Source organism: Salvia splendens, chromosome 7 (assembly GCF_004379255.2).
Source record: "Salvia splendens isolate huo1 chromosome 7, SspV2, whole genome shotgun sequence".
Taxonomy (NCBI): domain Eukaryota; kingdom Viridiplantae; phylum Streptophyta; class Magnoliopsida; order Lamiales; family Lamiaceae; genus Salvia; species Salvia splendens.
In genome coordinates this window covers 17,706,920-17,729,402 of record NC_056038.1, presented here as the reverse complement: position 1 = coordinate 17,729,402, position 22,483 = coordinate 17,706,920, and the positions used below count along the sequence as shown (strand labels likewise).

The 22,483-nt window shown below is 43.2% G+C and overlaps 1 pseudogene; it reads left to right on the top strand.

The window, feature by feature from the left end:
- The first annotated feature begins 7,358 nt into the window (after window positions 1–7,358).
- On the top strand, window positions 7,359–19,576 carry LOC121810511 (annotated as a pseudogene).
- The last annotated feature ends 2,907 nt before the right edge of the window (window positions 19,577–22,483 follow it).

Genomic DNA, 22,483 nt, shown 5'->3' with positions numbered 1-22,483 from the left:
GCCTTCCTCAATGGAGATCTAGAGGAAACTATCTTCATGGAACAGCCAGAGGGCTATGTGAAGATTGGAGAAGAAGGCAAGGTGTGCCTGTTACAGAAAAGTCTTTATGGACTTAAGCAAAGTCCTAGACAGTGGAATAAGAAGTTTGATGCACAGATGAAGAAGATTGGCTTCTCCAAGTCAGAATATGATGATTGCATCTACATCAAGAAGGCAGGCAGGACTCCCGTTGCCTACCTATTACTCTATGTGGATGATATGCTACTTGCAGGGCCTTCTATGACAGAAATTCAGAAAGTTAAACAAGATCTGAAGTCAAGCTTTGAAATGAAGGATCTAGGAGAGTCAAGGAAGATCCTAGGCATACATATTCAGAGAGATAGAGGCTGCAAGAAGCTGTGGATGCTGCAAACTGACTATATTGAGAAAGTTTTGCAGAGATTCAAAATGGAAAATGCAAAAGCTGCATCAACTCCTCTGTCCCAGAGTTTTAAGCTATCAAAGGAACAAGCCCCTAAAACTAAGCAAGAGGCTGATGAGATGGAGGCTATCCCTTATGCTAGTGTGGTTGGAAGTGTTATGTACACTATGATTTGTACAAGACCAGATTTGGCTCATGCTATCTCAGTGACTAGCAGATACATGGCAGACCCGGGGAAGGAGCATTGGAATGCTCTTAAGTGGATATTGAGGTACATGAAGTCAACTAAGGACTGGGGGATTGTGTTCAATGGCTGGGAAGGTGAATCTGAGGAGGTTGTGCAGGGCTATTGTGATGCAGACTATGCTGCAAACCTGGACAACAGAAAGTCCCAAACAGGTTATCTTTTCACCATGTTTGGAACTGTAATCAGCTGGAAGTCAGGGTTGCAAAGTGTTGTTGCTCTCTCAACAACAGAATCAGAGTATATAGCTCTCACTGCAGCTGTACAGGAGAGTTTTTGGATTCAGGGAGTGATTTCTGATTTTGGTTTTGACCAAAAGACAATGGTGATTCATTGTGACAGCAGCTCAGCTATGTGCTTGGCTAAACATCCGGGTTTTCATGAAAGGAGCAAGCACATAGACATAAAGTTGCATTTCATTAGAGATGAGATTGAAAAGGGGAGAGTGAAGGTGATTAAGATTAACACCTTGCACAATCCGGCTGACATGCTAACAAAGTCTCTAGGTAGAGACAAGTTTGATCATTGCAAGAGATTGATCAATGTTTGTGCAAGAACTGAGATGAGCCCTCAGGTGGAGAATTGTAATAATGGAGTGCTCATTTCAGTTGGAAGAAGCTCGGCTAGAAAGGAGTTCGGTAAGCTCGGCTTACCGAGCTGGAACTAGCCTGGAACTAGCCGAGAAGAAGAAGGCAGAAGTCGGTAAGCTCAGCGGTAAGGAAGCTCGGTAAGGAAGCTCGGTAAGGAAGCTCGGTAAGGAAGCTCGGCGTTGAGCTGGAATGAGCCGAGAAGGAAGAGTTCGGTTGTAAGCCGAGAAGGAGTTCGGTTGTAAGCCGAGGAAGGAGTTCGGTCTTGAACCGAGGAAGGAGTTCGGTCTTGAACCGAGAAGGAAGAAGCAACCTAGCCGAACTAGCCGTTGGAGCAGCAGTTAGTTAGCTGAGATGTAGCGGTTATTCTTCTTGCTTTCTTGATTCTTCTTGTAGTTAGTTAGTAGCAGTTGCTACTTGATTATAGAGCTTTAAATAGCTCACCGTGTATGTAGTTTAGAGTAGAGTTTAATCAATAAAGAGTTTTCCAGTTTTCTCTCCAAGATTATCATCTTCAATACTCAAAGTGTGAGTGTGTGTGTTTTCTGCATTGTGTGATCTCATGCAACAATGAGTGTGTGTGTGATCTTATTGAGTGTGTGAAAGCCTTGTGTGTGCCAATCCTAACACGGTGGAAGGAGAAGATCTATCACGAGATATTAATGAGGACTTCCCCGACGAGCATCTATTCTTCACTCAAGCCATTTTTCCATGGTATGCCGATATTTTTAATTATTTAGCAGCCAAGGTACACCCTTCCGATCTTACTCCTTATCAAAAGAAGAAATTTTATAGAGATGTTAGATCCTATTTTTGGGATGAGCCCTACTTGTTCAAGAGATGTGCAGATACTATACTTAGGAGATGTGTACCTGATAAGGCTCATTTCATACATCGGTTTAAGGGTAAAATGTACGCTGCTTGATCGGTTTATCGCGCAAAACAAGTGTTAAATGTGCAGGAATGCCACTTGACCAAGGCAACAAGGCCAAACTGATCAAGCAAGTACAAAAGGCGATAAAAGGCCAAGAATCGGGGGAGTTCATTAAGGGGAGTGATCAAGCAGTTAGGCGAGGACCGCTGGCTTCTATAAGAAGAACACGTGAGGAAATGAGCTAGATGAGGCGCACCATTCTGTTATCAAGGACAACGTTCTAGAAGGGGACACGTGCTAGCTTATGAGATGCAAGGACGGAGCTGAGTCATGAATCTGTTACTCAAAAGCGTCGTCATTCTAGAAGAAAGGCACGTAGCAATCAATGAGTCGCTCATTCTCAACATGGGCGAATATTCCCTGTCAGGATCGTTATTCAGCTGGAGGCTGAATCGAGCTTATAAATAGAGGGTGTGCCATCACAAGAAGAAGAGATCCTTTACTTTCCGTCTAGTTTAGCTTAGTTTAGCTTAGTCCAGTTCTCTAGAATAGCTTAGCTTAGATAAAGTAATGCGTAGTTAGAAAGGGGAATTAAAGAAGCGCTGCAGAATACTTGTTTTCTGTCGGCGTATTCCTAAACTACCCGCCGAGATTCTTCTCGGTTTTACTTGCTTTCTTATTTTCCAATTTATTAACTTAGTTTTAATGTCACGCTGTATTGCTCTCAGTTTAGTTTAATCAAATTTATTTCGTTTTCATCCTCGCATTTACTTATCCGATGTTACCTGCAATTTACTTGACCTAGTAGTTAAATTTCCGTTGATCAAGCTAGCTAGTTTAATTCTATCTAGAGTAAAAACAGTAGTTAAAAACTCCCAAGTTAAAGCGTGACAGCAGCCAACCCCCCTGTTCACTACTCACACACTCAACACACCAACTTCTCTGTGGGATCGACCCCGAACTTGCCGCTTTACTGTTAAAGTTGTGCAAAATTGGGAGTTTACAAATTACTTTGGTAAGGAAGAAAAAGTGAGAGCAAGACTGCATTGATTAAGTGGCAACGACATTGCTAACTGATCCGACCGGTTCGGTTATCATTCCATATAACTTGATCCGCATTCTAATCGCGTTTTCGTCTCTTTCCATGTCCTTCCAAAATGGCGCAGTTGCCGGGGAAGCACGGTGTTACTTTATGTTTGTGCGTAGTGCGTAGGTGTATATAGTCTTATTTCCTTGTTTTCTCATTTTGTTTTTCACTGTTGATGAGAAGGTACCAACGCGGTGGACACTGGAATCATCCCTTTCTATACAGAGAGACTAACGCTCATTGGAGAGTCCAGGAAGCCGGCGTTGTCACCACTCATTACAGAGCAGCATTAGAAGCCGTAGCAGCCACTGAATAGAACACACAACCACCACCAGCAGAGATGGACCTTGTCGCTGACGACTCCGGTATCGGATCTCTGCACGCTCATGTTGAAAAGGAGCCCACACATGCCATTGCCGCTACTCCTAGGATGCGGACCATCGCGATCAAATCAGGAGTACTGGTTGTTTTGTCCCACTTATACGGTCTTTCAAAAGAGTGTCCGTACGCATTTCTGGAGGAGTTCTGCCGATACTGTGATATTCAGCCCGTGCCGGATGGATCCACATCCGAAGATTACAGGCTCAAAGTTATTCCCTTCTTTTTAAAGGGCGATGTGGGTGTCTGGCTGTCAAGGCTGCCAGAAGGATCCATCAGGCCTAGGCCGAATTCCGCATGATATTCCTCGACCGCTTCTTCCCAGCATCAAAGATGAGTGCCCTCAAACGGGTGATTACAGAGGCTAGGCAGGAGTACGATGAACCCCTTGGCCAGTACTGGGACAGGTTCCAAGGTTTGCTTCAAGCATGCCCCAACCACAAGAAGAAGGAGAAGGGAATTTACTCTGTTTTCTACAATGGACTCACTGTGGATAGCAAGAACGAGCTCAACCTCGCAGCTCAAGGGGACTTCTCGAAAACCGCATTTATCCAAGCCAAAAATATCCTGGAGAGGCTTATTGAGGCCAAGGGGTCGTATGAGACATCTCGAGGGCAGTATAGGAGAGGAGCAGTGCATGTGGCAGAGGCGCTTAACGATGAAAAGATGGAGAAAAAGCTGCTGGAGGCAGTAGAAAAAGCCAGACTACCTCCACCACCTGCACCAAAGGAAACGAAGTATGTGCCGCAACCGTCCCCACCACAAGAGCATCACTACTACTATTGCGAGTTCCCCCCTGAGGTAGAACCGCAAGCCCAAGTAAATGTCGTTGGCCACTGGAATGCAAATGGCAACTGGATCCAGAGAAAACAGAGAGATATCCCATGGAGAGACCACCCAAATTTCAGATGGACTGATCAGAATCAGAGCCAACCACCATGACCCTTGACACTGCAGGTACAACCCTATGATGGAATTCAGAATGGGCAGATTCTGAAACCATCAAGGCAAACAAACACCAAGGAGACACCACCAATTTGTTCTCTTTCGATGTGAAGGGTCATCGGGTTGAGCCCTACAGAGACAAGACCAAAGCCGGAGTGATGGAAGAAATTCCACTGACCTTTCCCCAATCTCAGCCAGTGACCAGGTAGAAGGAGTGATCGGGTACTCCTGGGTAGTCTGCTTGATCAAACAACAAATTTTAAATCCACTAAATTGATCAAGTTACAACCTAGGGGAACCCGGTCAGGTCCTTATAGTTAGTGTAAATAGTTTTTCTTATGTTAGTTTTTATTTATTAGAAAGTTAAAGGACAAAAGTAGAGGCGGGAAACTGATCAAGTGGAGTAATTGAGTTTTCATCTGGATATAATTGGCCACTTGATCAGTGCAACGAGGGCTAACCAATGGCCACATTGATTTAATTAATCGGGGACAGGTGGTGATAGGACATATGCAGTCATTGGAGAGGTGTCAGGCTGCGCCAACTGTCTCAATGAAAGAGCGTCCTAGGGAGAGGGATAAAGCGTATCAGAGAAGCAAATCCAACTGACACTCTGAAAAAGGCGCGCCCGTGCGTGAACAGTCGTAGAGATCTCAACCGTCAGAGATCCCAACAGTCGTGGTATCAGTATAATAGGCAGAATCTCAGGGCCGTATTTCACTTTCAACCAAAAGTGACTACAATGCATTCCTTTTACTCTCCCCACACCGATCCAAATTTCAAACCCTTGCCTAGAACATTTTCTCCACCAGCAGTCATCACCATTACGAGTGAAAATGTTTATCAAGAAAATTCCCACTCATTCATTATCCCCCAGTGCCGGAGACAATGGTGGCGACCAGGAAACTTCATCCCAAGTTCGTCAAGAAAATCCTAACTCCTGTACGCCAAACACCGCCCTACCACAAACCAGCACCGCTACTCCAAGTCCCGAAATAGATAAAGAAACCCTACGGTACCTCAATAAAGTCCTCCCGAGTATACCTCGCGAGTTGGACGATGCAGCAGCATACGCCGAACTCAAGGCTAGACTTAGGATTTCCCGGTATAAAAATCCTACTTCATCCTCTAATCCAAAGATCCCACCTAGTTCTCCTACATCACCAAAACCATCTTCCATCCAACCTTCACCTTCGTCCCCAACCCAGCCAATGCAATGTAGCGCAGACACCGCCGATGAAGAAAGGTTGGGGGAGGATTATGGGCAGCCGTTCGCTATTCCGTCGCCAGCAGGCGGTGGCGGCTCCGCTTCGATCCATAAGCCGCATTTGACTGAGGGCGGCGGCATCAACAGTGAAGAGGAAGAGGAATTCCGCCCGTTGTTCGACTATGGGAAGACAGAGGAAGAGGAACCGCTACGTCGTCAGACGCGGCGTATGACAACGGATCGGCTCCTGGAGGTAGCTGAAAACTTGAAAACACAAGGTGAGAAAGGAACGGTGGTGCAGAAGTCGCGTACAGTACGGAGGCTGGTGGATGAAGAACCAGAAGAGCTTTAGTTCCAGGAAGCTGGAGAGGAGGAAAAAGCTACCAAGGGCAGCCTGGCGAGGGAAAGGAGAGAGAAGAGGAAGGGGAAGGAGAGTATTCTCCCTACTCCCAGGAGAAGCCGCCCCGCTGACACAGAGGTCACCATTGCAGATGCTTCTGCGCCCGCTTCCCCACAACCAGGAGATGAGGGCAGTGATTCAACTGGAGAGGAATTGCGTTGGACCAGAACGACTAGGAGACAACAAGGAAAGCCTGAAACCTCTCATTCCATCGCCTACTTTCCTCAGCATGTGGTGTTGACCCCAGCTCTTCACCAACAGATGTTGGAATTCGATGATCCTAAAATGCAGAAGGAGGTGCATCAAAGGGTGACCTCCCAGAAGAAGTTAAAGGCAGGGAAGATGCTGCACCAGCCATCCTTGGAGAAGATAGAGATGAAGGAGAGGTTTTCTGCCTACATTGCCGGCATCGGTTTTGAATGGTTGCTAGAGGTCGAAGAGACCCCTGTGCCGGAGGACCTGGCCAAGGAGTTTTTCACATCCTTCAGCTTCGCCGGAAGTTCAGACCTGAACGACAAGAGTGTTTCCTTCAGGGTCTTTCGCCAGGAACACTTATGAACCTAAACGACTTCTCCATCCGGATGGGCCTCTACACGGAACAACAGGTGGCTGACGGGGTCTGGGTTGGGCGTGATATCGGTCTCCCTCAGAGGAACCCAGAATTCGATCAGCAAGCCGTTAGAAGGCAATATGCGGAGGACGCGCCCCTACGTTCAGAACTTCTGAATCCAGAGGACATCTTATTGCTGATCCTGCCCTCCGCCTAGCCCAGGTTTACTTGGCCTCCAATCTCCTCGGACAAGCAGACACATTGGCGATCCTCACTCTGGTTGAGCTCTATTTCATGTGGAGCATGAGAGAACAGAGGAAAGTCCACCAGGGGTTCTGGCTGGCGTATTCCATGAACCAGATGGCTACCCATGCTGCCCGCCATTTGAACATCTGCCACCTCCTCGGGGCTTACCTGAAGAGGAACTGGATCGTAAAAAAAGTCGGACGCCTAGTCTTTTGCCTAGTCCTGAAATGTTTGACCTTGACATCTTTGTTAGAATTCAGGTTTTAGAGAAGACGAAGGGAGGGAATTTCTAGTTTTACGCAGCAGGTCAGCAAGAGCAGCAAAGAAGCCAGCCCCGGAGGAGAAGAAGGCTAGAGGAGACCTCAACAACCCTTGCCGATGGAGAATAGAAGGATACACGCCAGGCACCCACTCCAATGATGGAGCAGGAGGAGGCTGCAAGCACTGACATTGCATGGAAGCTCCGAGTGGAGCAGACATTGATGCAGCTGATGGATAATTCAAATGCTCAACTGGTCCTGCTGGCCAGGTTGTTGGGAACCACCCAAGACCAGACCTCTACCAGACGACCACCACCTCCCTCTACAAGCTCTCCGTCTTGGTGCCCGTCATCTTCCAAGCATACCTCAGCCTCTCCCAGTAATCCTCCCGGAAAGCATTGAGTATAACCCCCCCATCTTAGCTCACGTTAATTTCAAAACAATTTTATTTTAATTTCTTTTTGGTATGTGCAACTGTTATTCTATTCCGCATCACTTAGACATGTGTTAGGTCTAAGTGCGAGAAGTATGCATGCCATTTTTGTCTGTTTGTTGCCTATGTGTTATTCTGTTTTTGATAGCATGTTTTGATTGTTGGCACTATCTCACACTTAGCCCAGTATCTGGTCTAAGTGTGAGAAGTTTCCCTTGTTCGTTGTTGTGCTGTTGCCTGTGTCTAACCCTTTTTTCCACTGCATCCAGTCCCTCGAGGACGAGTTCATATGCAGTGGGGAGGGGGGACGGGTTAGTTACAGTAGAATCATACATGCTCAAATTTAAAAAAAAAAAATTCCAGTTAGTAATAAATAGGCAATATGCATGAAATTGGATGAATGGAAGACTTGATTACTTTTTGGAAGAGTTAGAAAAAGGATTCAGTATGCTCACGTGTAAAAACTTGATTGCAAAAACTTGATCAATTTGAACGACGCAAGTATGATGGAAACGCTCAATTTCTAAACCAACTGTGAAGCCTCTCTATATGTGAGTTAAAAGCCAAAAGTAGAATACTTTCTACTATTTTTACAAAAGGAAACTTTACGAGAGGCTGACTTTTAATATTGAGATGACAATTGCACAAGTAGTAAGGACTAAAGGCACTAGGACTTAGCCTTTTGAGCCATTTTCTTCCTTCGTTCCACAAACCCGCCTCACTAATCAAGGTACCCCTTAGTTAACAACATTGAGCCCATACACTCTTACCCATTCCTTGAAGCCTTAAAACCAAATTCAAAGTTTCATATCACATGAGGAAAGAGGGTCAAAGAGATGAATTTTGTCAAGGGAAACAAAAGGGGATAGCGATAGAATGGTCGAAATGAAGGGTAGCCGGGTTGATCAAGTTAGACAATCGGGTTGATCATATAAAAATAAATGAAGAAAAGGTTTGAGAAAAAGAGGGCAGGAAATAGTTGTAACCTGACCCAGAAAATCAAAAGTCAGGAAATAATCCGGAAGTTATAAGGCTAAAGGTCGAAATTTGACCAAGAAGGAGCATCAAGCAGATGAAGAAATAAATATCCCAAATCTGATCCAGCGAGTTTAGTCAAATCTTTGGCTTTTTTGACTCATGTGATTTTTCTTTTACAAATTTTAAACTTAGAACCCCTAGGACCCTACCCTAATACGTTACTACACTTGAGCCCTGTTACAACCCAAAACAAAGACCTTAAGGAACTATCTTTTGCAGTCCGATTCAAAGTATTAAATTTATGGCAACACCGAGTGAACAAGTCCTAACATCTCTGGTGAGAAATGAGTGACTGAGTGAATCCAACAGTGGTTTTTAAATTGAGCAATCTTGACAAGCTGACACCTTGATCAAGAAAAAGTGAAAGAGAAGGAACACAAGCTACTGGCAAATAGATTGACCTCGACCTCGGGTATGATTGTTGGAAAATTATTCGGTCTAATGCATACATGTGAATACGTGTTTTTATCTTGAAGTCTTGTTTTCGTTTTTCTTTTACCTGTGAAATAAGTAAACCATGCCTGAAATTTGTCTTATCTTTTTTTTTCTTTTTTTCTTTATACTTGAGGACAAGTATGTTTTAAGTGTGAGCAGTTTGATAAGGCTCATTTCATGCATCGGTTTAAGGGTAAAATGTACACTGCTTGATCGGTTTATCGCGCAAAACAAGTGTTAAATGTGCAGGAATGCCACTTGACCAAGGAAACAAGGCCAAACTGATCAAGCAAGTACATAAGGCGATAAAAGGCCAAGAATCGGGGGAGTTGATCAAGGGGAGTGATCAAGCAGTTAGGCGGGGACCGCTGGCTTCTAGAAGAACACGTGAGGAAATAAGCTGGATGTGGCGCACCATTCTGTTATCAAGGACAACGTTCTAGAAAGGGACACGTGCTAGCTTATGAGACGCAAGGACGGAGCTGAGTCATGAATTTGTTACTCAAAAGCGTCGTCATTCTAGAAGAAAGACACGTAGAAATCAATGAGTCGCTCATTCTCAGCATGAGCGAATATTCCCTGTCAGGATCGTTATCCAGCTAGAGACCGAATCGAGCTTATAAATAGAGGGTGTGCCATCACAAGAAGAAGAGATCCTTTACTTTCCATCTAGTTTAGCTTAGTTTAGCTTAGTCCAGTTCTCTAGAATAGCTTAGCTTAGATAAAGTAATGCGTAGTTAGAAAGGGGAATTAAAGAAGCGCTGCAGAATACTTGTTTTCTGTCGGCGTATTCCTAAATTACCAGCCGAGATTCTTCTCGGTTTTACTTGCTTTCTTATTTTTCTAAGTATTAGCTTAGTTTTAATTTCATGTTGTATTGCTCTCTGTTTAGTTTAATCAAAGTTATTTCATTTTCATCCTCGCATTTACTTTTCCGCTGTTACCTGCAATTTACATGACCCAATAGTTAAATTTCCGTTGATCAAGCTAGCTAGTTTAATTCTGTCTAGAGTAAAAACAGTAGTTAAAAACTCCCAAGTTAAAGCTTGGCAGTAGCCAACCTCCCCTGTTCACTACTCACACACTCAACACACCAACTTCTTTGTGGGATCGACCCCGAACTTGGCGCTTTACTGTTAAAGTTGTGCAAAATTGGGAGTTTACAAATTACTTTGGTAAGGAAGAAAGAGCGAGAGCAAGACTGCATTGATTAAGTGGCAACGACATTTGCTAACTGATCCGACCGGTTCGGTTATCATTCCATATAACTTGATCCGCATTCTAATCGCGTTTTCGTCTCTTTCCAAGTCCTTCCAGTACCGCAAGAAGATTGGGCAACCAAATTAGAAAGATGCCACTCGTCGCTAAATGGAGGACACTTTGGTGTACAAAGGACCGTCATCAAAATTCTATAAAGTGGGTTCTATTGGCCAACCATCTACCGTGACTCTGCCAGTATTGTGCTCCAACGCAATGAATGTCAGCGCATGGGGGTATATCAAATAAGAAGGAGATGCCTATGAACAACGTCATTGAGGTAGAATTATTTGATGTATGGGGGATAGACTTTATGGGACCATTCCCAAAATCAGGGGAGTACCAATACATTTTGCTTGCAGTTGAATATGTGTCTAGATAGGTGGAAGCAATTCCTACCAAAACTAATGATTCTAAAGTTGTAACTACTTTTGTAAGGAAAAACATTTTTAGTAGGTTTGGTACACCCCGCGCACTCATAAGCGATGGAGGATCTCACTTCAACAATAGGTGGCTAGACAACGTATTGGACAAATATGGAGTTAAGCACATAGTTACCTCGCCATATGACCCCCAAGCTAATGGGCAGACCGAGCATGGAAACAGGGAAATCAAGTTCGTCCTACAGAAAACAGTGAGCACTAATAGAAAGGATTGGGCACTCCGTTTGGATGATGCGTTGTGGGCATACCGTACCGCATACAATTCCCCTATAGGTATATCTACTTATCAATTAGTTTTTAGAAAATCGTGTCATTTGCCTTTTGAGATGGAGTATAGGTCTTATTGGGCGATAAAGAAGTTGAATCAAGATTTCCAAAAGGCCGGAGATGAGAGGCGTCTCTTTCTCAATGAGATGGACGAATTTCGAATGGAAGCCTACGATAGCTCGTCTACTTACAAAGAAAGGATGAAGGCTTACCATGATAGGATGATTAGTCCACGGGATCTCACCTTGGGGGATGTAGTTTTGTTGCACAATTCGAGACTCTCTCTATTCCCCGGAAAGTTGAAGTTCAAATGGATCGGTCCGTACATGATCAAGAAAATCTATGATAGTGGGACGATTGAGTTGCTAGCTCCGGATGGGACGTTGTTTCGCAGGTTTCTGGACTATCGCCAACGACCTGCTGGCCACTCTCTGGAAAGGCTCTGACTCGTCGCAGCGACCGCTGCCCAAATGCAGTTTCTAGCGCAATTTTCTGAATTTTTCGAATTTTCACCCCGTCCAGCCGCTACTCGAAATTTTCAAGGTACGCTTTCTTTTTAGTAGTTTACTCACGTCCCTAACGACTCTACAAATTATTTTACACTTTGTTGTAAATAAGTTTGGGGGAATGAAGTGGTGGACCGTGAGTCTAGGTTTTAGTTTTAGGGTTTTAGATTAAGTTTTTGTTTTAAAATCCCAAAGGTGAATCCATGTCATGAACTTAGCATGAAGAACGTAGGAACACGCATGCTTAGGGACACATTAGACCGAGTTGCCAATGATATTTAATTCCATCCATGTTTAATATGGCTTGACGTCTTGATTTGATGGTTTGGTGAAAAGGTGCATAATTAGTGAATTGCTTGCTCGCCTTCAATCATGCTTATACATTGTGAGATTTATCTAAATTCATGTATATGTTTTTAGAACTTGCTCCTAGTCTGCCTAAGTTTACATAGTGTTTAAGTTGATTTAGGAGGATATTAGGCCATCTTTTCTTAGCTACTTTTATACCCAAAATTTTTCGACCCTCTCAAAAATTTTCCCTTTGGAGCTAACTTTTGAGCCTTTAAGCCTATTCTTTGGAAGCCAAATAAATGGGGACAATTCATTGGGTTAGTATAACTTTTATTATCTTTTGTAAAGGAATTGGAGAGATAAGGAGAAAAGTATAAAAAGTAGTGTGCTTAAATACAGAAAAGTGCAAGTTGTGAAATAGAAAAAATCAAAATATGTGTTTGATCTAGAAAGGATGCTTATGAGAAAAGAACAGAAAAGAAAAAAAAATCAAAGGGTTGGAAAGTGAGTTGAAGGACAAAAATAAGTGTTCAAAGTGTCTTAGGTGTTTAGAAAAGTGGAGTCATTTTAACTCTACTTGGGATATTTTTATTTTTGAGTCACTTTTTAGCCAAATATTCCTCACCTACCAAAGAGCCTACATTACAATCAAAAATAAATATCTTTTGGACTTTTGATGCTTAATCACATCTAGTAGAGGAGGGATTAGACTTTGAGCAAGCATATGGTAAACTTTGCATGATACATGATTTGAGTGCTTATACACTTTACCTTTATACACTTTTAGAGTGAGAGAAAGAATCACTTCCCATCTTTGGAAGTTTACCACATGTGAGTGCATGAATTCAAGTTAGTAATGAAAGTGCACTAATAAGTCTTGCTTGATTTGATTGCGTTAATACATACTTGATCTATCTAGTTCCATTTAATTCAACGAAACAAGAGAACGGTAAATCTCTAGTTCGACATTAAACATAACGAAAGAGGGTAATTTAAAGGGGCGTGTATTACAAGGTTGAACGTGAACGAGGAGGCGAAGGTGTTGGGAAATGACTATTAATAAGTAATTAGGTAGCAAAAAGTAGTATGTCTTCATACATACTATTTTGTCTTGGACTCTTCCGCTGCAATAGAATTATGTTCTAGAAATTTATGAATTTAGTCTTGACGCTCTGATTCTCTTTTTACTATTACTCATTCGCCTTCGAAACTATTGCCTCGAGTTGATTTATTGCTCTTATGTTTATTTCATGATCGATGGGATTATTTTAGTCACGAAGTAGCTACGCTCACTAGTATAAGGGAGTTGTGGTCGTGACAGTTGAAGACGGGAAGATAAAATACGTTGGCTTGTCTGAGGCCTCTGCTTCGACAATCAGGAGGGCTCATGTTGTTCATCCATTAACTGGAGGACGAAATAATTGCCACTTTCAGGCAACAACTTCTCTTCCCGTCCCTTCATTTTTTTCGTAGAATGTAAGTCATATTAAATGCTCATTTTTATTTTGTCTCATGTCAATTTCAGAGAACTTGGTATTGGAATTGTTGCATACAGTCCACTCGAGCGGGGTTTCTTTTCCTCGGGCGTTCATTTTATACATAGTTTACCAAAAGGCGATGTGCGAAAGGTTAGTCATACCGTTAGTTAATCTTTCTCAATGATTTTAGTAGGCTTATATCTTGCTTTGATTTATAAGATGTTAATGCTTAATGTTTACTTCAAGGGCTTATTTTTCAGTTTCTGTGATATTCATCTTTATGATACTGACTTTTCTATTTAATGGAACAATTTAGAGAGAAGAGGAAAGGTGCTAATTATATTGGTGCATGATTCTTGTGTTGTAGAATCTCCCAAGGGTCCAGATAGAAAATCTTGAAACAAACAAGGTGGTATTTGACATGGTTGTCAAGAAAGGAAAAGAGAATAAACTACACACTAAGAAAGTAAAGAGGAATAAACCATTCTATTTTAGGTAGAAGAATCAAGATTAATAGGAAATTGATACAATTAAAATAGATTGATCTTTTCCTTATTTATCTCATATCTTTACCTATAAAAGGGGATGTATTGTACACAAATTGTAACAAGAAGAAGAAATACAATACAATGTCTTCTACTACCAATCTCTCCTCTCTCGATTACCATCTTTAAGATGGTATCAGAGCAGGTTATCTCCTTTCTTTTCAGCTACTAACCCCTGCAAAACCAAATCACCATGTCAGATTCCGAAAACTCTGACACGAAGTCACCCCACAACACACCAAAAGCCAATTCAACCAACACAAACTTCCCAATGGAATTTACTGCCCAATTTGCATAATTCCTCAATCAAAGTCTCAGAAATCCCAAAAAATCGGACTCATCATCGACCTCTCAACCACCAAACTCAAACCAACCTGAATCCTTTGGAGAAATCTCCATCAAAACCAAACTCAATGGGGATAATTACCCCCTATGGGTCAATCTCATGGAACGAGCAATTGGGGGGAAGGGATTGACCTCTCACATTGCTGGAGTTTCAAAACCTCCCCCAATCGACGATCCCGGATACACGAAATGCCAGCAACGGGATCACTGTGTATTCAACTGGATCATTAACAACCTCGAGACGGAACTTGTAAACGAGGTATCAAGATACGCGACAGCCAGGGACCTTTGGGAAGGTCTGGCGGTCACCTACGGAAGTGAGTCTGATCCATTTCAGATCTACGATCTGCACAGACAGGCTATGACAATAAAACAGGGAAACTCGACCTTGGAAGGCCTATGGAACAACATGCAAGATTTTTGGATATCAATCGATACCCGAGACCCCAGCCCAACCGACGTGGAGAACTATAACAAGCGAGAACAGCGTCATCGCTTATACTAATTTCTGAGTGCTCTAGATGATAGATACGCAAACATCAATAGGGAAATCATGGATAAGGACCCATTACCATCAGTCCGGAAAGCTTACGGAATGGTACGAAGGCAAGCAATTAACGACGGCATTCTCGGAGCCACAGAACCACCAAACAACGGAATAGGCTCTGGACTCGCTGCCATCGACAGAAGCCGACCATCACCCCAGTCCAACCACCCGCCACACACATCCAATCGATCTTGGAATGGCCGAAAACCAGAGGAAGAGAAAAGCAAGCTTACCTGCTCCCATTGTGGGGGAAAGAGGCACACCCGAGAAGGATGCTTCCTCCGAATCGGCTATCCCGAGTGGTGGGATGAGATGTAGAAGGCGAGGGCCGCTCGGAATCGGAGCCAAGGGGGACGGGCTGCCGTCGCCACCACTGACCACCCGTGGAGTCACGGCAGCCAGGCGGCGACGCAAGGAGGACCGGCCACCGGCGTCTGGACAGCCGGGAATCAGGCCTGGACAGCCGCCAATCAGGGACTATCGTCGGCAGCGACTGGGGGCTGGGGAGGCGAGAACCGCGCCACCAGCGCCGGCACGACTGGTGCGACACCGGCGAGCAGCAGCGGCGCACCACCAGCGGGGAGTCACCCCGGAGAAGAAGGAGCGGCGATTTCAATTAGGGCGTCTGGAGGTAAAGAGGGGTTAATCGATTTTAACCCCTCAGATTTTCAAATATCTTCCTTCTCACCCCATAATTTTTCCCTATTCAGTTTCGGCCCCCACAATGTTCCACATTTATATAATCAGCCCCACTCTACCCACTTATTATTCCACAACCCCAAAAAATCCAAAAAACTCCAAATTAACCCCAAAAAAACCCACATGTGGAAATCTAAGACCCAGGACAATGCACACTTTGATATTGAGCCCAATATAACATGTACAAATTCCTTCCAAGCCTTAGCACTCTCATCCACCTTCACCGAAACCCAAGAAAAAGACTATCATTGGATTTTTTATTGTGGGGCCACGGATACCATGTCATTTGATATCTCTGATTTTAAGAAAATTTCTAGTACTCGAAAAAAATACATTCAAACTGCTAGTGGGGAAATTGCACATGTTCAAGGGGCAGGAACTATTGACATCTCACCTAAATTGAGCCTTTCCAATTGTTTATACGTTCCTTCCTTGTCTCATAAGTTGGTGTCTGTTAGTCAAGCAACAAGGGACCTCCACTGTAACTTACTAATGCAATCTGGATTTTGCATTTTACTGGATACGAGGACGGGGGAGATAGTTGGGCGTGGCACTGAACACCGAGGACTCTACTACGTGGACATGATGGCTCAACAGGGTACCGCGATGCTGACTCAAGGGCTGACTGACAGACAGTCCTGGCTTTGGCACCGTCGGTTAGGATATTTACGTTTGCTTATTCCAAATTTAGCCACTACACATCCTTTGAATTGTGAGATATGTTTTTTGGCCAAAAGCCATCGACATTCATATAAACTCAATAATACTCGTACGAAATATGTGTTTTCCTTAATCAACTCTGATGTCTGGGGTCCCGCACCTGTTACTAGTGATAATGGCTTTCGATATTTCTTGCTATTTGTTGATGATTGTTCTAGAATTACATGGGTATATTTTTTAAACTCTAAATCCGAAGTTTTTGACAAATTTACCCAATTCTATAGCCTCATACAAACTCAATACAAATAGAATATCCAAATCCTTAGATCAGATAATGGGGGAGAGTATGTAAACACTAAAATGAAAAACTTCTTCACCGAAAAAAGCCTTGTCCACCAAACCACTTGTGCTTATACACCTGAACAAAATGAGGTAGCAGAAAGGAAAAATATGATACTCTTAGAAATGACCCGGGCCCTAATCATCGAATCCCATATCCCAAACTCCTTTTGGCCCGAAGCCGTAGCCACTGCAGTGTACCTCCTCAATCGACTCCCGACCCATGCCTTACACTTAAAAACTCCCTTAGACTATCTCTCAGCCTATACAAGTATACCATCATCTCTTACCCTTGAACCAAAAGTGTTTGGATGCTCAGTGTTCGTCCATATTCCGAAACAAAACCGATCCAAATTCTCTCCAAATGCTGTAAAATGCGTGTTTTTAGGGTATGGAAAAAACCAAAAGGGATACCGATGCTATGACCCCAAAACACAACATCTCCATACCACCTTGAATTGTGACTTTGTCGAGTCCGAATACTTTTACCACCAACTTAGCAGTCAGGGGGAGAATAAGAACACAGACTCGTTAAGTTGGCTCCATACACCATCATCCCTACCTATCCCAAACCCAAACCAAGTCTCAAACCAAGCCCTTACTCTTCCCAGTCCAATGCCAGAATCTGCACTAGATGTCGGCCCGCCAGAGGAGGTTAGCATACCTGCCGAGCCGACCTCATCCCATGTAGAGCCCGAGAGGTTCAATGCTTCTACCCCACCATCATCTCCGTCTTCAAATCCTGAGGTAAGCTCCAGTACCCATAACAGTTCCCAAGTTAGTACTGGCAGTGTGAGACAGGAAAACAGTGAGGCTCCACAGGAGGATCCAAGCGCGAGTAGATCGAGTGGATACTTACCACCCAGGAGTACCCGGGGTGTACCACCAAAACGGTACTCTCCAGATTGGCAGGGGCGGAAATCTAGATACTCAATAGCAAACACTGTTCGGGGGCAATACACAGAGATGGCCCGAGCTTTCGAAGCAGCGCTATACGAAGAAGTTCATATTCCTCAGTCTTGGGAAGAGGCGATGAAGCATAAGCACTGGAGAGAGGCCATGAAGAAAGAAATGGATGCTCTAATGAAAAATGATACATGGGAAAAATGTAACTTGCCAAAGGGAAAGAAACCTGTAGGTTGCAAATGGGTGTTCACTATCAAACGACGGGCAGATGGATCAATCGAGAGATACAAAGCAAGATTAGTGGCAAAAGGATACACCCAGACCTATGGGATAGACTACGATGAAACTTTCTCCCCAGTAGCTAAAATGAGTACAGTTCGGACCTTGTTGGCCGTAGCAGCCTGTAAAGACTGGCCATTACATCAGTTTGATGTAACTAACGTCTTTCTACATGGAGAGTTGAAGAAGAATGAGGAAGTGTATATGGAAGCTCCCCCAGGATTCTCGGAAGAGTTTGGAAAAGGACAAGTCTGCAGGCTAAGGAAGACGCTGTACGGGTTAAAACAATCAGCCAGAGTGTGGTTCGGGCGATTTTGCCAAGCCATGATAAAATATGGCTATAAACAGAGTAATGCTGATCATACTCTGTTCTTGAAGAAAAGGGAAGGGAAGATAACATGTCTAATCATCTATGTTGACGACATGATCATCACGGGTGACGACATCGAAGAAATTGAAGGACTGAAGAAGAGTCTGTCACAAGAATTCGAGATGAAAAACCTTGGGACAATGAAGTACTTTCTGGGTATCGAAGTCCTGAGATCGAAAAGGGGAATCTTCCTGAGACAGAAAAAATATGTCTTGGACTTATTAGCAGAAACTGGACTACTCGAATGTAAACCTGCCGAGACTCCGATCATGATGAATCACGGACTGAAAATCACTGAAGGGGCTACAATGACTGATCGGGAAAGGTATCAACGCCTTGTAGGGAAAATGATCTACCTCGCCCATACAAGGCCGGACATTGCATATGCTGTAGGAGTGGTGAGTCAGTTCATGCACAAACCGCAGGAAGAACACATGGAAGCTGCCCTCAGAATTGTACGGTACCTAAAGGGGACAACAGGTTATAGCATACTACTCGAAAGGAAAGAGAACATGGAAGTAGAGGGGTACACAGACGCTGATTGGTCCAGTAACCCGAACGACAGAAGATCTACAGCGGGATATTTCACCTTCGTTGGTGGAAACTTAGTCACTTGGAGAAGTAAGAAGCAGAAAGTGGTGGCATTATCTAGTGCAGAAGCAGAGTTTCGTGGAGTAAAGAGTGGAATCACCGAGATCTTATGGTTGTGAAGATTACTCACAGAGATTGGGTTCCCTCCGAAAGAGAAAAGTCGACTTTTTTGTGACAACAAAGCGGCCATTAGTATCTCGGAAAATCCAGTCCAACATGATAGGACCAAGCACGTGGAAGTCGACCGTCACTTCATCAAAGAAAAGTTAGATGGGGGCAGCATCGAACTTCCATTCGTTCGGTCCGAAGAACAACTGGCGGATATTCTAACTAAGGCGGTACATGCCAAGGTCTTCAAGGAAGTTCTGACCAAGTTAAGTATCGGAGATGCCGTTACTCAACTTGAGGGGGAGTGTCAAGAAAGGAAAAGAGAATAAACTACACACTAAGAAAGGAAAGAGGAATAAACCATTCTATTTTAGATAGAAGAATCAAGATTAATAGGAAATTAATACAATTAGAATAGATTGATCTTTTCCTTAGTTATCTCATATCTTTACCTATAAAAGGGGATGTATTGTACACAAATTGTAACAAGAAAAAGAAATACAATACAATGTCTTCTACTACCAATCTCTCCTCTCTCGATTACCATCTTTAAGAAGGGTAACCGAAATGGCAGCACGAAAGGGTTGCACCCCATCTCGACTGGCGTTGGCCTGGGTTCACCACCAAGGAGATGATGTGTGTCCCATACCTGGCACCACTCAGATCACAAGCTTGAACCAAAACATAGGTGCTCTCTCTGTGAAACTAACTCAGCAAGATATGGCTGAACTCGAGTCCTATGTCTCTGCTGGTGTCGTTAAGGGCGAAAGACACGCTTTGATGGCTAGCACTTGGATCGCCTCCGAGACATCTCCACTCTTCTCTTGGAAAGCTGACTAGGCACACAATCAATTGAATTGATGTGTGGTGTTTCATTCACTCTCCACGACTCAAAACAAGTAGACTGTTTAGATTTCGTAGCCATAAATTGTATCGAGACGAGGTCACGTGGCTCTTTAGTTTTACAAATGCAATTGATGTTCAATTCTTTTACAAATTGTATATGAAGCAAAGACTCAACTTATACGATGATATGTGAATCGACGATCAGTTGGATGAGTTTAGTAACATATACTATATAGTTTAGTACATCTCCCAGTTTCACTCAAAAACAGTCATATTTGCCTAAATCTCCAAACAAGTACAACAAACTAAAGCTATGTAACACAAGAACACTACCTATCTGTCAGCTGAAAATTCGAATCCATGCCCCGGTGAGATGCTATCCCTTCACTCACTCTGTTAGAAACAGCATCAAGGCGATTTTGGCCACAGCCATTCGCCTTCCCATCACCAACAAGACAGTTTGTGAGGACTCTCTTTACTCCCATACCGCATCGCACTGGCTTGTTGCAACTCCCAATTAGTAAGGGCATCCTCTCTCCTGTGGCCAGAGGAGAATCAGGAGATTTGTTAGGTGTCCTGTGAGGTGTCCGACTGCTTGTTGATGTCGTCCACGTAGAGTAGATCCTCAATGCGTGCTGCAATGTTGAACGCAAAACTCTCCATGGCCATCGAGTAGCTCTCCAAGATGGACTTCCCAACATCCTAATGCGCGAAACAATACTATCAGAGACGAGTTCAGAGATGCGAGGTTTGTTACAAAATCAAGCTGTTATATATGATGTGGACCTTGTTGTATTGTATTTTGGTGGCGTCTAGCGTAGTTTGTGTGAGTCCGGGGAATCGCTGCTTCAAGGATTGCAGGAGGGCTTCCGCTCTTTCACCGAGCAACTCACTCTTGTCGCCATGCGCCACCAGATCTTTTACACTCTCCCAAGATGACCTGGCAGCACAATGGCTCGGATGAGGTGTGGATTTCGTGGGCTGTTTTCTACGCCACACGTAGAATGCTGCCTCCACGCAGTTTGCCATATCCAGAGCAGCATGTTCGGATTCAAGATCGAGGCAGTCAAGCAAGCATTCCGAGGAGAAATGCTCTAAGGTAATGCAACGGTAGATGACCTCCCCAAGACAAACTCGCCCTGTCTGAATTGCAACATCCGAGAGAATTGATTTCGAATTTGATCACGATGTTTATTTTTTTGCTGTTTGAAAGGCTAACAACATAGGATAATAATGTCAAACCTTTGGAAGAGTTTCCAAGTATGATTCTGGAACTTCCATATCAGCCAAAGTGCTGCTGTTGATGGCTGTAGAAGCTTTAAGAATCTGATTTACGGATTCAAGCTTGTGACTCAGTAGCTTCCGCACGGTCTCAGGCAAATATTAGTCATAGATAAGAAGATATAAGGCCATCCACAACGCTGTTCCTATATCGTTCCTAAACCGTTCCTTAAACTACTATTTGCGGGTCCCACTGTACTTTTTTACTCCATTCCTTAACTAAGGAACGGAACCTGCAACCCTCCATTTCTTATCCGTTCCTTAACCGTTCCTTAAATTACTATTCATTCAATTTCATCTCTTATTTTTATTTCCAACCCAATTCAATTAAAACAAACACACTTTATTAAATAAAATAAACTTACAACATAAAATTCGTAAAAAAAACATAATTTAATAATTTCCTAAAAAATAAAAGTACACAATTTTAATAATTTCATCCGCCAAAGTTTGCCCAAATGTGCTCAATTAGATCCTGTTGGAGTTGGGTGTGGGCGCTAGAGTCGCGTGTCCTTGCACGAATAGATAACCGTTCTTGTATAGACGGATGCGCTCCACTTCGAGGTGGACTACTTGCGGTTGAGCTTCCGGGGAATTTAGGGTCGAACCAATTTCCAGCCTCGGTCCTTCGTCTTGGACAATCATGTTGTGCAAGATTACGTAAGGGAGCGTCGTTGGGGCGGCGCGGCTTCTTCCGCCTCCCGTCGTCGATCTTCTTCAAGTGATTGTTCCAATATTTGACGCATTTGTTCAAAAGGATCCATTAGTTTGATTAAATTTGGGAGAAGAAAAACAGAGTTGATTTGAGATGAAAATTGGGGTGGAAATAGAGAGGATTTGAGAGGAATAGATGTGTGTTTGTGAGTGAAATGAGTATGAAATAGGAGTATTTATAGAGTAAATAAATTAAAAATAAATAAATAATAAATAAAAAATGGATAAAAAAACGGTAACAATACCGTTGCAAAATTTTTTTTATTAAATTCAATTTTTTTAAAAAAATAAATTATTGCGTCACCATGGCGAAACCCACTCGCGGGGCAGCGAGTGGGCGTCACGCGTCGAATGAGAGCCTGCCACGTCGCCTCGGCGCGTGGCGGAACGTGTCGTGCCGCGGCAACGACACCCGGAACGGCATCGGCACGGAATGGCGACGAAACGGCGGCTGCAACGCGTGCCGCCGCGGAACCGTTCCTCCGGAACGGCATAGGCACCGCAACGGCACAGCGTTGCGGGTGCTCCAATGGTTGAAAAAAGGATAGTGTATTATATTTTAAATAAAAAAATTATTAAATAAACTTAAAATGTATTAATGTCAATTTCTTATATATGGCACTTAAAATTAACCACTTTCTCTCTCTTCAAAATCATCTTAAAATTTTAAATTTACGTAACTCTTTCGATTTAAAATATTTTTTCATAAAAAATATATCAAAATAAATGTAAATTCATAAGGATTCTAACGAGATCTCAATTACATATGTCCCGACGATGATCGGATGATGAAATTTTATAATTTTTATTTCAATTTTCGTATATGTTGATAATCAGATTTTATATCAATAAATGCATCAAAGAATCTCAATATAATACATGTATAATATCAATAAAAGTGGGTTA